The sequence below is a fragment of the Nannospalax galili genome, unplaced genomic scaffold, assembly GCF_000622305.1.
Source record: "Nannospalax galili isolate Female #2095 unplaced genomic scaffold, S.galili_v1.0 scaffold169, whole genome shotgun sequence".
NCBI lineage: Eukaryota > Metazoa > Chordata > Mammalia > Rodentia > Spalacidae > Nannospalax > Nannospalax galili.
Window position 1 is genome coordinate 6,560,222 of NW_008360327.1, and position 10,662 is coordinate 6,570,883.

At 39.9% G+C, this 10,662-nt stretch overlaps 1 protein-coding gene across 8 annotated transcripts in view; it reads right to left on the minus strand.

The window, feature by feature from the left end:
• The window catches only part of Ldlrad4 (low density lipoprotein receptor class A domain containing 4), a 474,517-nt gene that overhangs the window by 402,798 nt on the left and 61,057 nt on the right, over positions 1–10,662 (minus strand). Inside the window, exon 1 of one of the 8 annotated variants that reach the window (XM_029560085.1) lies at positions 7,064–7,082. The exons of the other annotated variants lie outside the window; for them this stretch is intronic. The gene's annotated coding sequence lies outside the window, so the exon portion shown is untranslated. Of the gene's footprint in view, positions 1–7,063; positions 7,083–10,662 lie in introns of those variants that run through there. 8 annotated transcript variants of the gene reach the window in all.

Here is a 10,662-nt window from a genome sequence, read left to right on the forward strand (position 1 = left end):
AATGAAATTCACAATATCACAAAGAGACACCTTTTAAAAACCTATCTTCCACTAAACTGGAAAAATCTAAAGGAAATGGATGAATTTCTGAATACATAAGACCTACCAAAATTAACCCAGCAATAGATTGAAGCAGGGCAATAATTCTACATAATTCTATCAGACCTCCAAAGAAGAACTAACACCAATACTAGTTAAATTATTCCACAAAATAGAAAAGATTTACAAACTCTTTTTACAAAACCAGTATTACTCTGACACCAAAACCAGATAAAGATACCACAAAAATTACAGATCAAGCTCCCTGATGAACATAGATGCAAAAATTCTCAATAAACGCCGGGCATGGTGGTGCACACCTTTAATCCCAGTCCGCAGGAAGCAGAGGCAGATGGATCTCTGCGAGACTGAAGCCACCCTGGTCCACACTGTAACTTCTAGGTAGGCTGGGACCATGGAGACCCTGTCAAAAAAGAGACTGAAGAGTGTAGAATGGGACTCCTATATGGAACCTCACAAATCCACAGCTCAGGGACCATTGTGGAAGAGGGGGCAGGAAGATTGTAAAAGTCAGGACTGGGTCATGAACACAGGGAGGTGGAGGCCTCCAGGCCACTGGAGGCTTGCTCGTGTGAACTAATGGCAGTGGTGGCATCAAATGCAGGACCCATGTCAGTTTAATTAAACAAGAGCCCAAATGGGAGGTAAGAAATAGGTGGTGGGCTGGCAATAGACTGAGAACTATTTGAGACTGATTGCTGCTGGGTGAGGGAGAGTATGACTTACATACAACCACTGGATGGACTGACTAAACTCCAGTGGATGCATTTACACTGAAGGACATTTGGATACAAATACCTGAATGAATAGGATTTAGCATGTATGGCAGAGTGCATGGGGTTTAGTGGTAGGAAGGTGGCAGCATGGATGAGGGAGGGGGTCTGGATTTGATGGGAAATGTATGAAATTTAAAAAGCTCGATAATAAAAAAAAAAAAGAAAAAATATTTTAATAAAAATCTATAAAGATTAAAAAACAACAACAGAAACAAACAAAAAAAGCCAAGCGTGGTGGCACATGCCTTTAGTCCCAGCACTCACGAGGCAAAGGCAGGCGGGTCTCTGTGAGTTAGAGAGTTATGCAGCCTAGTCTGCATAGTGAGTTCCAGGCCAGCTGGGGCTACAGGGAGACTATGTCTCAAAAAGACCAAAAATACAAAAAAACAAAATAAATAAGCAAAGGGCTGGAGAGATGCAAAAAAAAAATCAATAAAATACTTTCAAACAGAATTCAAGATCACATTAAAAAAGATTCGTCATGATCAAGCTGGTTTCATTTCAGAAATGTAGGGACATTTCAGCAGAAGTGAATCAATAAATGTGATTCATCACATAAATTGACCCAAAGACAGAAATTTCATAATCATCCCAATAAACACAGAAAAGGTCTTTGATGAAGTCCAACATACCATGATGATAAAACTAATGGAGAGGCTAGGGATGGAAAGAAAGTACCTCAACATAATCAAGGCTATATGTGACAAACCTATAGATAACATCATGCTAACTGGAGAAAAAAACTCAGAAAGTATTCCCACTAAGATCAGAACAAGACCAGCAGCAGTGTGTCCTCTCTCCCTATTCCTATTCAATATAGCACTTGAAACTTAGCCAAAGCAATAAGGCAAGAGAAAAGAAAGAAAAGGGATACAAATAGAAAAGGAAGAAGTAAAAGTATCCTATTTGATGGTGATAAGATTCTATATGTAAGAGACCCTAACAACATCATTAAAAACCTTTTAGAGCTGATATAGTGACAGGATACTTTCTGAATACTGAAAGAAAGATGAATTTCATAAAGCCAATGGACAGGAAATGCAGTAGTGGCTGTAGGACAATGTCCGCGGAACTGCAGCGAAGTGATGAACTCTCTTGAGATGTAGCAACCAAATGGTTAGCTCCAAACATGACTCAACATCACGGTGCAAGTGTCCTCGTGTCTTGACCTTCTTTAGAAAGAGATACACTTTGTTGTACTTGATGAAATCAAATCTTAACAAGAAGACGTAAGCTAAGGCTGCTCACCTTCTCATTCCAAAATCAAGCACCAGATATGTTTATCCTCTCTAAGACCTTTAGATAATATTGTGAATCAACAAAATACTCATAACATCCAAGAGAGGAGTTAGCAAACCTTAAAGACAATCTGGTACATATCTGAATCCTTGATTGCACATGCTTTTTAATTAAAAATAGTGTGAAACACTTGTTACTCTTGTCTTTCAGCATAATTTAGCAAGTAATTATTTTGTCTTCAGAAAAAAATGGTAGCTGTGTCTTAAACTGTGATGATAAAACAGAATACAGTCAACATGTTTTCATAACTGGGAGAGAACAAATGGGCCTCACTGTGGCATTCTGCTTAATAATGCTTTTGTCTGATTGCATAAAAATGCCAGCCGAATGAGGTATGCACCCCGCAGCCAGCCTTGGGGGCAGCCGGGCACTTGGTGTGCAGGCTCCTGAGACTGAATGTGTGTTTTGGACCATGTGAGGACCCTTATACCATAGGATGAATATTTTCCTGACCCATTAGGTGCCGCTATATTGACCTCAAAATTCTAAACTCGGGACTTGGCAATAAGGAAATAATTGGGAGGGGGGGGCGCTGGAGAGATGACTCAGTGGATAACAACACTGGCTGTTCTTGCAGAAGACCGGGGTTCAAATCCCAGCACCCAGATGGTAGCTAGCAACTCTCTGTAATTCCAGTTCCAGGGGATCTGACACCCTCTTTTGGTTCCACAGCTGCAGGATGACACAGGTGCACTAATATACATGCAGGCAAAACATTCACATACATAAAAATTTTTAATAAATAAAAATGTAATAGTAATTAATTAATTAAAAATACATAAATCAGGCTGCCATTCTCCTCATCTCCAGAACTAGGATCTGAACCAGACTGGTAAGTTAGCCAAAAGCCTACCCACTCTGTTGCCAACCCCTACTACCTCCAGGACTAGGCCCTGAACATACTGTTTATACTCTAGAACAGTCCAGGGAGTGGTCAGAAGCCCACCCATTGGTGTTGGCACAAAAACAGACATGTAGATCAATGGAAGAAAACAGAAGACCCAAACACACAAGTTCACACAATTACAGCAATCTGATATTTGACAAGGATGCCAAAAAAATACACACTGGAGGAAAGACAACATTGTCAACAGATGATGCAGGGAAAACTGGATCTCCACATGGAGAAGAATAAAAGTAGACCCATATTTATCATCCTGTATAAAAATAAACTCCAAAGGATGAAAGATCTCAGTGTGAAATCTGAAATGCTGAACCTGTTAGAAAAAAACATAGGCAGTGCCCAACAAGATACAAGAAAGGTCTTTCTAAATCAGATTCCAATTTGCTCAAGATATAAGACCAACGACAGATAATTGGAACTTCATTAAACTAAAAAGCTTCTGTCCAGCAAAGGAAACAATCAAATGAGTGAGGAGAAAGCCCATACATCTGATACAGGATTAATTTTTATACATATAAAGAAGTCAAAAAAACAAAGAATCAAGAAAGATAAATGAACCAATTAAAAAATAGGGTACAGATCTGAACAGAAAGTTCTCAAAAGAAGAAATAAAAATTGTTAAGAAATATCTTAAAATGTGTTCAACATCCTTAGTAATTAGGGAAATGGAAACTAAAACTATAAGATTTCATCTTACCCCAGTCAGATTATCTAAAATCAAGAAAATAACTGCTGGCAAGGATGTAGGGAGAGGAACCCTCATTCACTGCTGGTGGAATTGCAAACTGGTGCAGCCACTATGAAAATCAATATGGAAAATTCTTTAAAATATACTGAGGACCAGTGGGCTCTCCAGGAACTCTCTGGAAGTTTGGTGCAAGACTGGGACAGCTGAGGCACGCAGTTCTCTGGACTGAACCACTACCCAGGCCTCAGCCTCTCCTGTGTAAAATGGCCACTCTGGGACTCCTCCAGCTGCTAAGGTCCCCAGCCTCAAGGAAGAGCAACCACCAGGTTCTTAGCCTCTTAAATATGATTCAGCTGTTAAAACTTTGAAGTAAAGCTGATTAATAAATTACTTTAAAATACAAAAAAAATAACTAAAAATAGGTCTACCATATGATGACCCAGCTGCAACATTCCTTGGTATATACCCAAAGGATTCACTTTCTTACTACAGAGATGAGACGCCTACTCAGCAATATTTATTGCTGTTCTTTTCACAATAGCTAGGAAATGGAAACAATCTAAAAGTCTCTCCACCAATGAGTGGATAATGAAAATTTGGTACATTTACACAATATAGTGCTATTTGGTTGTAAAGAAAAATGAAATCATGAAATTTTCAAGTAAATGGATAGAACTGCAAACTGTTATACTGAAGGAAGCAACCCAGACTCAGAAAAACAAGTATCCCATGTTCTCTCTCATTTGTGAATCCTAGCTCAAAACCCTTAGATGTGAATATATATCCTGAAGTAACCACAGGATCCATGAAAATAGAAAGGAACCATGGAGGGCGGGGGGAGAAGGATCCAAGAGAGGGGATAGTAGTAAAAAGGTGTTATCAAGGGGCAAATGGAGAAAATGAGGGTACTCTAACTGGGAAGGAAAGAAGAGGGCTATATGAGAGAGGGAGGGAGGAGGGAGGGAGAGAGAGGGAGAGAGAGAGGGAGAGAGAAAGAGAAACTTGGGCACTTTGAAAAATCAAAGGGAAATGTATTATTTCATAAGGATAGATGATAGAAGATAGATGATGATAGATGATAGATAGATAGACAGACAGATAGATAGATGATAGGATAAATGATAGATAGATAGATGATAGATAGATAGATAGATAGATAGATAGATAGATAGATAGATAGATGGATGGATACCTGAAGGTAAGACCCTAATCCTGAAGATAGAATATATTTCAGACACAGGATTTGAAACAATGGAGCTTGAACTGACCCAGAAGTCACTTCTGAAGGCTATCTCTCATAGCTTTGAAGAGCGCTAACCAATCTGTGAAGGGAGAGCATCAGTAGATGGTCTAACAGTAGCTTCAAGACCAAATAACCACATCAGTGACTGGCATAGCATATGACATTGGTGCAATAGTGGCACTTTCATCTTGGAGGTAATCAAAAGATGTATAATTGGACTCAAAGTCTACTCAATAGAAGGGAATCCATGCATGATACTATAAACATAATCAACTATACATGATTACAGAGGTCATGGACCCTAGAGAAGAATCTACTACTGTCACTTTCCTACTCCAATGTAATTTCTTACTATATTCTAAATATATATGTATCTTTATACTCACAGACAAGTGTACTTCTCACCACTCATCAAAGAAGCTTCTTGCACAGACGAAGACTATTACAAAGTTCCACAACTGGTCAAATGCAAACAATAAGTGACTACGGGGTGCCCAGCCCTAAGTGATATATCTGCAATGCAATCTCTGAACCTAAGGCTCAGGGAAAACCATGGAAGAGGGAGCAGAAAGGATGTAAGAGCCAGAAGGACAAGGCACCTGCTGCTACTTAATGCGTTCCCGAGATGATAGGGAAGATACACCCATAAAATCTCCAGTGTGGCAGTCTAACGAGATTGGCATAATTTCAAAGCCAGTTGATCTGCCAACTTGGGTGGAGAAAATGTCATGGGTTCCTACCTTAAGATGAAGACCTACAGTGAATCAATGGATACGGGGGCAGGGGATCAGTTTTCTCCAGGGACTGAGAGGCTATCTAATCTCATCTCAAGTGGGCAGCCCTAAATGCATGTAAACACAAGCACCACTAAACAAACTCAGTGCAAGATATATATTTTACACACACACACACACACACACACACACACACACACACACATATGTAAAAATAGCAATCAAAGGAGAGGACAAGAAATTCTGGGGCGAGGTACTAGTTGGAGGGCAATTGGGGGGCATGAAAATAATGCAAATATAAAACTCATGTAATGTTATGGCTAATCCTGGGTGTCAACTTGACTGGATCTGGGATTAACTGAAATGAATCCTGGGTGTCAACTTGACTGGATCTGGGATTAACTGAAATGAGAGATCTTCTTGATTGGATCATCTGAAGCTGGAAGACACACCCTAAATGTGGGTGTTACCTTCTGATGGCAGCCTGTATAAAAGGCCAAGGCAGAGGAGAACACCAGGCTTCTTGCTGCTTGCCTTCTCTCTCACTGATGAGTTTGTCTTGCTGCGGTAGACTGAAGACTAGCTGATCTTTTGGAACTTGTCAGACCTTCAGCGCCAGATTGGGACTACTGAGACATCCAGCCTTGTGGACTGAGCGAATACAGATTACTCGGACTCTATCCTGTGAGCTAAGCTGATAAATCTCTACACATATATATTCATTCTACCGGTTCTGTTTCTTTGGAGAACCATGACTAATACATATACAAAATTCTCAAAAATTAAAGTCTCAAAAAATTAAAAATTAAAAATAAATAATCTAGTGGTCATTGGAATTTAAATATTTCACAAAGTAACCATAGGTAATGAGTGCAAAATCTGATTTTTGTAGGCAAACTATAAGTCAAATGCTTTTCAATTTAGGTACAAAATCACTAAACTACTTTTATACACTTAATATATATGCCTACACTTACATACACACTAATAAATAAAATGTTTTAAGAATTTTAAAGCTGAATGTATAAATATTTTCAGTGCCTGTTACTCTCAAGTGAAAAATTATTTTTACTACAAAAATTGTGACTAAAATTCTATTTTAGATTTTAAAAGGGCTGATTTTAGTAAAAGAAATACTTTAAAATATCCCAATCAATTAAATTGCATTAAATACTACAAATACAAACTTCATTCATGACAGAAACCTATCATATTCTCCAAAAATCAATATTCAGGGACATATTCCCTGTCCTTCATAAATCGCTCAGAAAAGATGAATATTCTCCTCTTAAGCAGCAGGATTCTCATAGTAAAACCGGCACTTCCATAACAGAAGGCTGAGAAGTTCAACAAACTCACCTCCTCCCAGCACAAGTCCAACTCTCTTGGGCCCATCTCTAGCTGCAAAAATAGCAATGATCCACAGGTTAGGATCCTCTTCTGCGGAGGGGGCAGGTGGCGAGCTGGCATGAAACCAGTGACCCTGAAGACCAGGAAGAAACAGGTTTACACAGAAGATGATGGGCCCTTGGGCAGTATGCAGACCTGCCGCCTACCTAGGAGGATTTTTCTTCCTTCCTTCTAGTGAATGCATGCCTTTTCCATAATCTCACAGAACACAACTCAAGACAAAGTCCAATGCTTCAAAGAAAGAAGACTGAGCATGAACATTATGCCTCTATAAAGGAAATTAAGGCTTCAGAAGAACTGTTCCCTCCAGAGAAAGAAACAGAAGAAAAAAACACAATCACTCACAGAAAGTACTGGCCGAACTCCTTACAGACATACCCTGCTGCTCAAAGTATTTGAGGAATTTACACAAGGCTTTGGAAAGTAATAAATTATGGTCCTGTGGGGCTGATAATCTCACCAACCCCAAACCATCTCCCAAAAGACATGCTCCTGACATGTTACTGAGCCAGGAGCTCTTGTGAGGCACCAAAGCTGGCAGTATGGATGGTATTCCTGAAAATTAGCATGTGGTGAAGACTTCCCTTGCACCAGGCAAGGGCACAGGAAAGGAAGAAGACACTGCAAATCAGTGTCTGTCTGTCTGTCTGTCTGCAGTGCTGCGGTTAGAATCCAGGACCTCAGGCATGCTAGGAAAATTTCTACTTCTAAACTACATGACAAGCTTGAGTTCTGTTTTTGGTGCGTGCGTGCGTGCGTGCGTGCCGTGTGTGTGTTTCAGACAGGGTCTTCCAAAGCAACCTTGGTTGACCTGGAACTTGCTCTGAAGACCAGACAGGTCTTAACTCACAGAGCTCATCCTGCCCCTGCCTCCTGAGTCCCGGGATTACCAGGGAGCACCACCACATCCAAGTTTATTCTTTTACTTTTTTAACTTATGGGGGTGGCATAAGCATGTCCAATGTGTGTGGCAGTCAGAGGACAACTTCTAGATGTTGGTGCTCTCCTCCCACCATGTGGGTTCCGGGCTCAAACTCAGGTCACCCTCACCTGCTGAGCCATCTTGAAGCTTATTCTTAATCTTCACAACATCCTTACTCCATCGTTAAGGTAAAAAGAAAAACCTGTTCTGGAGAAAGATCAAGAGGAACCTGGGGGAAGACTTCCTTCTTTTCTCTGAAATGGGATTTGCTCCCGCTGATGATTGGGTCCCATGAAGCAAAACCATTTAAATTAAAATGAAGCCTGAAGACAAGAGAGCTATTTCATGGAGATTTTAATGGGATGGAAAAGAAAAAGCAATTATTAGAATGCTAGTGTCACAGAAAGATTAATGAAAAAGTGAAGAAGCATCTTTCCCCAAACCATTTTTACTTTATAGCATGAGCCTGGTCTACATAGTAAGTTCCAGGCCAGCTGGGGCTACAGGGAAACCCTGTCTCAAAAACAAAAAAATAAATAAACCAAAAATAAAAAGAGAGAGAAAGAGAGAAAGCAAGCAAGCCAGGCCTATAATACCCCCATCTTAGATACAATAACACACCTGAATTTGTGTGGCACAAATGCATTTGATTCATTCCAGCCTTATATGTCACATATTTTCCTTGATCTTTTGTGACATTAAACATTCTGGAAATTGCTTTTGCTTTTATTTCAACAAGGTGTTTCTCCCTTCCTCTGCACACCTCTGGTCTGTATGCTTCCTTCTTATTATTTTTACTTTCTGTTTCCCTTTTTCCCCACTCCTTCTTCATTTCACTACTTAAATATTGATACTCTTGGCTCTAAAAGGACTACAAACTACATCTTCCCTAGACAGTCCCCTAGTGTCTCTGTTCTGAGCCTTATTGGGGACACAGTGTGGTGCACAGTGTTTGCTACAAATCAACATAAACACTACCGTACAATCCTTTTATCTGTGACTTCAGTCACCTTCCTCCTAAGTAGCAGTGAAAACACAATTCTAAGTGAAGACCAAAAGAACTCAGAGAAAATGAGATAACCCCATCCAAAAAAAAAAGAGTGGGAATAGATAGGGGCTCTACAGACTGGAGGATACATCCATTACAACAGATGTGTAGCACACAATAAAGAAAAGACAAAAAAAGTAGACAATAATCCACTACAGTATCTCCACAAGCTCACAACTCCAACACAGCAAACCCAACACACCCCTAATATTAAGAGAATAGGAAGAAAAGAACTGCCAATAATGCAACCAAAGAGAACAGCCACAAATAAAACTATATGAAATAGCAATCCCCTCCAATAATACCTTTAAGAGTAAATGGTCTCAACTCACCAACTAAAAGGTACAGACTAGCTGACTGAATTTAAAGTAAAAATCCAACTGTGCTGGATAGCTTTAGTTCTCAACTTAACACACCTAGATAGAGGGAGCCTCAATTGGAGAATTGCCTCCACTGGACCTGTTTGTGGGGTATTTTCTTGATTGTTGAGACATGTGGGGGGACCCAGTCCACTGGGGGTGTGACCACTCCTGGATAGGTCACCTGTGTTATATAAGAAAGCAGGCTGAAAGTGATGAAGGTCTACATAGGTTTGTTATGATAAAGGATGAGACAAAAATAATATAGACATAATTTAAATTTTCTAAGGTCATAGTTTAGTCAACTAGTTTAAGTAACAAAATATAAGCCTAGTCAAGGTTTATCTGAGAACATTTGGTTTTTGCCCAAGCCTTATATACATAGCACATGGTAATGAAAAGTACCAGACTGGTGGAACTAACCTTCTTGAATGTTTAACAGCCATACTTTGAGGCCTACACTAATCTGGTCAGAAGGACATAAAGGACAGTTTTTGCTCCTTGCCCTCCTAGGTCGATGAGCTCCAGGAGACTATGAGCATCTCTCAAAATGTCCTGTTACTGTGATGAGACAACTGTCTTCTTGATCAAGGAGGCCATGGAGAGCCCACCAGATGGACTTGAACCAGTGTCCAGTCTCAAAGTGGGGGGTAAACACAGAGGAAACATTTCCTCCATGCTTCCAAATTTAGCCAGCCACGGTGGAGCAGGACCTTTGACTCATCTTCACATAGATGGAACTGGTAAAAGAAAGGAGCCACGGACTCCCCCCAAGCCCATGTGATCCCTGATGAACAGATCCTCAAACAACCTTAGAGTAAAAATATATTGGTGTGGGGCTGGAGAGATTGCTCAGTGGTTAAGAACACTGGCTCTTCTTGCAGAAGACCCGGGATTGAATCCCAGCACCGACATATCAAATGACTTTAAGTGTAAAAATAAATTGATTTATTTGGGCCAACTGCATGGTCTTAAATACCCAAAAGGAAAGTATAACCAAAGAGTAAAGTCATAATTTTATTTCTTTAAAAGTTCAAAGGATTACGCTTCCCAGACATTAGACTTAAGCCCATATAAAATGATATTGATGATATTCTCATTGATGATTTTGTTTCTAATCACAAAGTGCTGCTCAAATGTAAGACTTCAACTCTTGGTCTGTAATACCATAGTGCCCACCTGTAGCTAAGGGAGACAACCCACTATTGTTCTAAAATGA